Raw genomic sequence first — 7,793 nt, forward strand, 5'->3', positions numbered from 1 at the left:
TAAATACCCGAGAAAATCTTTTTAAATGAACATAAAATTTATAATAAGAAACAAAAGTTTAAAAATGTATAAAATATGTCCAGATCTAAGCACATATTTGAGCCAACAATCAGCAAAAAGTGTTTTTCTCTCTTTCTAAACGATCAAACCTTTTGTTTCTGAATCATGATGTTCCTCTATATGACTTCACAAAATAAGAAAAATTTAAATATTGAAAGATTATTAAAAATAATATTTCCTAACAATTTAAGAAAATGGAAAAAAAATCGGAAAACCCTAAATCCTTTTGCAGTTAAATTATCTGTCAATTTGGTAAAATCATCTTACAGACTCTACATACAAATTTCTTTATATGCAAAAAAAAAAAATTTTTCAAAATAGAAGTAGGCTTTGAATGATTAACAATAACATATTTCTATGCATCCGTAAACGAAGTTTCGGGGGTATATAGTTTTTTTTTTTGTCGTGTCCGTCCATCTAGCTGTCTGTCTGTCTACGTTTCAAAACGTTCAAAACTTTTATTTCGGCCATATTTTTTGAACAGTATATACCAAGACTTTTTTTATACTTCAAATATGTATTATTGTGGCAAGACCTTTCATTGTGTACCAATATATTTAACCTTTTGGCCTTGGAGATATCGCTTACTTATGAAAAAACTTTAACCTTGGCCATAACCTTTGAACGATAAGGGCTAGGGCTTTCATACTACACATATATAATCCTTGTGAAAAGACACATAGCCTTCCAAGAACTTTGACCCTGTGACCTTGACCTTGGAATTTGACTTACTTTGGCCATAACTTTTGAACGGTAGATACTAGGACTTTCATATTTTACATATATATTTCTTGTGACAAGACTATTTATTGGAAACCAGCAATTTTGACCTTTTGACCTTGACCATGGAGACTTCAGTACTTATGTAAAAACTTTAACCTTGACCTTAACTTTTGAACGGTACGAACTGGGGCTTTCCTACTTCACATATGTAATCTTTGTTAGAAGACTTTCCATCGGATACAAAGAACTTTTACCCTTTGACATTTAAGTTTTACCTACTTTTAATAAACAAACCTTGACTATAACTTTTGAAGGACTAGAATTATGGCTTTCATATATATTTAAGCTTTGTGACAAGACCTTTCATTCGATATCAAAATCTTTTACCCTTTGACCTTGGAGTTTGAACTACTTTTTAAAAACTTTAAACTTGGCCATACCTTTGAACAGTTAGGGCTAGGGCTTTCACACTTTACATAAGTAATATTTGTGACAAGACCTTTCTTAAGAAACCAACAACGTTGTCCCTCTAACCTTACCCTGGAGTTTGACCTATCTTTCAAACACATACCCTTGGCCATAACTTCTGAACAGGTTGTGCTAGGGCTTTCATATTTCACAATCAAATTGTGAGAAGACCTTACTTTGGATACTGATATATTTAATTTGCATTTAAGAAAAGTTTTATCTTTGCTATGTTGCTAAACGGGGGCATCAGTGTTTCACAAACACATCTTGTTTTTAATTTAAATTCAAAGTAAGCTTGAAAAACTTGGAAAACGCATTTAGAGTAGGTTTTCTGATAAAGAATATTCGTTACGAGTCAATTAGAAGATGACTGAAGGTTTACTATATAGAGACTGAAATGAAGGGCTTCACCGATGTTGACCTTGAATTTGCCGACCTTTTGGTGACTATTCAGTTAACTGAATGGTTAAACTTCATCCTGTCAATGATTTTTTTCAAAACTTTTATAGGGAGCAAAAATGGCGCATATGTGATTAAGTTAGTTTTTATTGTTACTTGATAGGGTGATGAATCAAAACAGACATAATAACCAACAGTAATTAATCTCAAACGTCTGCAAAACAAACGAAACTTAAAGTCAGGAGCAACGCAAACACGGACCTCCAGAAACATCAGATGTGAAATCGCGTACAAAGGGGAAAAGTAAACTTGATAAATATTGACTTTAACCCAGCGTGTTCATGTTCTAGTGTCATCAAAGTCTTATTGTCTGGATTTAAGACCGATCGTACATAGTGTGTGCTTATGCGTATCGAAGCTACTGGGACACATAAATTCCATATGAAAGTGACAAGGGTATAGTGTTTCCAGAACAAGAAATATTGACAATAGAAAGGTTGAAGTCATCTTGTTTATCAAGTCCGATGTCAAAAAGCGTGACTTTTGAATTTGGCATGAGAATGAATAAAGAGAAGTCCTATATTTTGATGTTACTGACATTTTTAAAATAATGATATGTAAAAACCTTTTGTGTAAAACCATATCTGTTTCACACAACTTCCATTCCAAAATATGCTATAGCATAGTACATCTGAAAGTATTTTTATGTCTCAGTTAATATCTTTATGCGGAGAATCTTAGATATATGCAGTGAATATCTGACATATGCATTTCTCATTGCCCATCACTATGAATTTTGCGCGCGCAATAGCTGTCCAGACTACTTGCACATTCCATTCTCACACATTATGCAAAATGTCCAAAAATTATACATTTAGGGAGTGCTATGAATTTTAAGAGATGTTAAAATATTGATTCACAAATAAACATATTTGGTGCACTCAAGCGTACTAGAGGTTCACGGCAAGACATTTTTGACTTGGTGCCGAACTACTGTAATGAGCCTCACGTCGTTAAGCAGGGCTTTACATGTAGGAGTACTTTTGATGTAATTATTGTATAAGCTTTCCACCAAAGTTACTGTCGTGAAAGACAAACAAAGTATAACAAACGAAGGGAGAGAACAGGCAAGTAGCATCGTTTTTAAAAGTGAGGGGGGGGGGGGGGCAACCTGAGAGAAAAAAATTCTACTTACCCGTAAATGTTGACAAGCCAAAAAAATGGTTCAAACTCGAAAATCCTATTTCGGCGGGGGGTGGGGGTGGGGAGGGGAATAGTGGCCACCTTTTTTCAAGGCTAACTTAATTTTCACTTCAATTTTTTTCCAAATAACACCACATTTTCCTTCATATCACTATACTCTGGTAAGAAGTGGGGGGGGGGGGGGGCAACGTTTCAATAGACAATTTCAATAGTTAAGGTAATGTTGGGAAAAAAAAGTGCCCCCCGCCAAAGAAATAGACATCAGAGAATTTTATATTTTTATTTTTATATTTTATATATTTTATAAATGCACAAATGGTAGTAAAGATATGTACAATACACTCACTAAGAAGAAAATACAAGCAATCAAGGCAATAGAAAAATTGAAATAGAAATTGCAATGAAGGCAATAGAAAAGAGGAAAATAATGGAATATTTTTTGGCGAAGGATATGGAGATAACGAACAGTATTCAATATCAAAGTCCACAAAACAATTACAAAATTGGATCAGAGCAAACGCGGACCTCCGAAACATCAGAGTTGGGATCAGGTGTCATGGAGGAGTGAGCATCCCCTGCTGACCGGTCACACCCGCCGTGTGCTCCTTGCAATGATCGGGAAATAACGGTAAAATTTGTCTTTAATTCAGTATATAAATAATTTACTAACAAAAAGTATGAAAAAGTCAGTCAGCATTTATCTCAATGATAATTGTATTTGCTGAAAAGGTCATTGTAGCGACAATTTACAAAATGATGACTTTAAACGAGGCTGTTTATATTCTTGTTTCATTAACTTGCTTGTTAATAATTTACCTTGTTTTAGAAATTGTTCATACGTAGAGCATGCTCTTGAGTATCGATTCAACTGAGATATATATACTCCGTATGCAGGTGATGAAGGTATATTGCTGCATAAGTTAGGGAAGTTGACGATAGAAAAGTTAAAATTACATTCATCACGTTTATCATAAAGCTTTGTTGTTAGATTACCAAAAACGTCTTTTTTTAAGTAAAATATCCAAGTATGAAACAAAAGTGTCAGACAATGTGGTATCTTTTATCTCAAGCTAACCAGGATATATCGTATCGACATAGGAATGGAAATAGCCATATCTAATTAACAATACATCGTTGATATATCTGAATGTTGAGTTGAAGGCCACAACAAGTGTTTTTATTATTTTTCACGCATAAGATTTTTCACAAATTCTGCTTCATATGAAAACAAAAATAGTTCTGATAATAACGGGGCGCAATTGCTTCCCATTGGATTTCCCAATAGATTGTTGGAAGACCTGGTCTTAAAAAGTATATCATAAAAATGGATATTGTCAATCAGAAATCAAGCATATTTTATGTCAACTTCAGAGTACTTATTTGTGCAATCAGAATGTGTTTTTAAAAAGAAATTGCAAATGACCAATGACCAAGTAAGTAAATTTAGGAGTTCCATTTTTATTGAAAAAGTGATATCATAAGGTCTGTACTTTAATTGGTCGTGGGGAATGGTTGTGTATAAAGTTGAAAAGTCGTAAGTTTTTAAGCTGTTGATTTCGGTGATTTCAAATTGTCGAAAAGTTCTCTGCAATTTTTGAGTATCCACATCTGATTCACACCACTTTTGAATATATTGTTGCACAGTACTCTTGAAGTTTTTCCTTCACTTATGTCACTGTCTTAGTGAGGAGTAAACAAAGAGACTGGGTAGAACATTTACTGGAATCCGCAATGTATCTTGGTTTGTAAGGATTCTTATGAAGTTTTGGAATCCAATATATATGGACTGTTCTCTGTGAAAAGGGGTCTTACAGGTTTTCGAAATTTACTTTTTGTATATTTCAAATCTGCAACAAATTTAAGACACACGGTGAAAATTTGAGCATCTTATTTGCACTAGTTCTATACCTGCTTGATCACAACATGTTTTAATGATTTTGCCAATAACGTCTCACGACGTTATAGTCTGTTTTTACAACATGACATAAATACTGCATATGTCAATTTGTATAGAAATAATCATAATCGTAATTTTCATTCAAAAACAAAATTTTCTTTTTCATTTTATGTAAACTAAATACATGCATCATAATTGTAACCCACAAAATCGACATATAAATGTATTCATTTTTTTTTTAAATTCAATATATAGACTTATATAATCATGGCAATTTCTGTTATCGAATTTAATTTAACGAAAGCTTATTATAAAACGATATACCTTAGTATTTTTTTTTATTTCACAAGATTACGATTCATGCGTTAAGTTTACCAATTAATGTATAAAGGGGGCAGAAATTTGTCTCCATTTGGCAATTTGAAAGTTTTCGCCAAAGTTGTTCAAAGTGTCAAAGTTTTCGCCAAAGTTTTTCAAAGTGACAAAGTTTTAGGCAAAGTTTTTCAAAGTGTCAAAGTTTTCGCCAAAGTTTTTCAAAGTGTCAAAGTTTTCGCTAAAGTTTTTCAAAGTATCAAAGTTTTCGGCAAAGTTTTTCAAAGTGTCAAAGTTTTTGCCAAAGTTTTTCAAAGTGTCAAAGTTTTCGATAAAGTTTTTCAAAGTATCAAAGTTTTCGATAAAGTTTTTTAAAGTCTCAAAGTTTTCGATAAAGTTTTTTTAAAGTCTCAAAGTTTTCGCCAAAGTTTTTCAAAGTGTCAAAGTTTTAGGCAAAATTTTTTATAAGTTTTTCAAAGTGTCAATGTTTTTGTAAAGTTTCTCAAAGTGTCAAAGTTTTTGTAAAGTTTTTCAAAGTGTCAAAGTTTTTGCTAAAGTTTTTCAAAGTATTAAAGTTTTCGACAAAGTTTTCCAAAATATCAAAGTTTTCGGTAAAGTTTTTCAAAGTATCAAAGTTTTCGATAAAATTTTTTTTAAAGTCTCAAAGTTATCACCATAGAAAATCAAAGTTTTCAAAGTGTCAAAGTTTTAACTATAGTTAACTATAGTTAACTTAGGTATCTTTTAGTTAGAGGTAAGCCTCTAAAAAGGGTCTAGACATGCTGAAATAATCATTTTACAGAACAATTAAGTGTTTTAAAATTGATGGAGTTTTGTGAAGAGACATACTTTTACAATCCACTACTACTTCTACAATTTAAACAAAGACAAACTCCGACTACTAAAATGTAAAAGTCAGCTGTCGAATGTAAAAGTACGTCTCTTTATAAAACTCCAATACTCACTCTGTGATAGGCTTCATTTATGGTAAATTGGTAAATGCGGAATATACTGTGTCTAACTGAGTTCCCAAATGGAGGGCTTAAATGTAACATTTTTATCCCCAAAACACAAAACAGTTCACAAAAGAGTTCTAACATAAAAAAAATTCAATAGGTAAAGAAAGATCACTCTAACACTGGACAGAACAGAGAATGATAAAAAAAAATCAGTTCTTAAAGCGGCACAGTGAGTCAAAATCATATCTTAATTTTAAGATATCTGTAGCATACAGAGAAAGACTTACGAAAATTATGAGTATATAGCGAAGATATGACAATTAAACTGCAAGAATTGACTGCACAATATAAGTGCCAGAAAAACAAAGGTTGTATCTACCGTTTCGTTGTTTCGTATATGTCAAGGTCACGCTACTCTTATTTTAGCTCAAACTTGTAAACAAAATTTAACTGGAGCATGCTAAGGTGAGAAATATGTTCGAACAACTTTTTAAAAAGATTACATCAAATTTTTTGGTCTACTTATATTCATTCCTGGATATCTGAGACCATGGTAACTATGGAAACTTATTCAACACTTTTCTGCGCACGCGTACATGTATAATAGGGAGGAAGAAGTACCAGGGTATGTTGCAATATTTTCGTTCTGGGGCAGACATAAATTATTTTTACTTTTATTTTTCCCCATAAAAATTTAATTTTTAGGTTCTGAAACCTGTAATTTTCTGAAACCTAATACCTTAAGGAAATGAACAAAATTGATAGAGGTCATGCAAAAATTCTACATTTGTCAATTTTCCCCTTTGTGCGTCACTGTGCCACTTTAATGCCATAATAATAAAAAAGTTTCTGCTTGACTTGTTTTCACATCAGGTAATAAAAAAAATCATTAGAGGATGCTCTGGTGCTGATCTAAGTAAAATTTTCACTTATACCCCATTCATACGACATGATTTGCATACCTCAGTATATTTTACTCATATGTAAATTTACTCACAGGTGCAATTTTTGTCGTATGAACTGATTTGCTCAAATGTAAATTATGCACAGTTGAGTAGATTTACACCTGGTCAGGGCTAGGTGCAAATTAACTTTTGCATACATGTTGTCGCAAATTAATAGCTCATGTGTGTAAATATTGTCGTATGAACACGCAGCAAATTTACTTATGTATGTATTTAGTTTTGTTTATTGCATAAATCTCCATTTTAAGTGTTGTTTCGGTTGTTTATGCATTGTTGTGTGTATAATATCAGTCTGTTAACATGGCGGCTAAAAGCAAAACAAAAAAAATGGATTTTTTATGGTCTTTTTTGCTGTACTTCAAAGACAGCTGAAAGTAATGTGAGTTTTGATTAGGGTACTGCTTTAAAGGATACGCCGGGTTGTTCTAGCATAGTTCTTTCCACAAATGGATTTTTCAACTCTGAAAACAAGAATCCACACTACCGGTATATTTCCAGTGTCCTCTGAGATAAATTTGAATTTGCAAAAATATGCGCATCTTGCACCCTTTTTGGCATACCTATGTTTATGCCTCTAAATTAAATAGATATAGCTGTGGTCCCGCAAACATGTGCCCTGCAGGATTAACAAGTAGTCCCCTTACAATTCAAGTAGTCTTCATGGGAATGCTCCGGAGGTGTGATAGGAATAGGCATTACATCAATCGCCCGGGCCCCCGGGCCATTATAGATTGACTTTCTTCTACCTTTGTTTTTAAACCAAGGCAAGCTACTGACATATAAATTGATGCTACAGGAATTTCAACA

The sequence above is a fragment of the Saccostrea cucullata genome, unplaced genomic scaffold (genome assembly GCF_032062105.1).
Source record: "Saccostrea cucullata isolate Sc308-1 unplaced genomic scaffold, CSIRO_AGI_Scuc_v1 ctg79, whole genome shotgun sequence".
In the NCBI taxonomy this organism is placed as follows: Eukaryota; Metazoa; Mollusca; class Bivalvia; order Ostreida; family Ostreidae; genus Saccostrea; species Saccostrea cuccullata.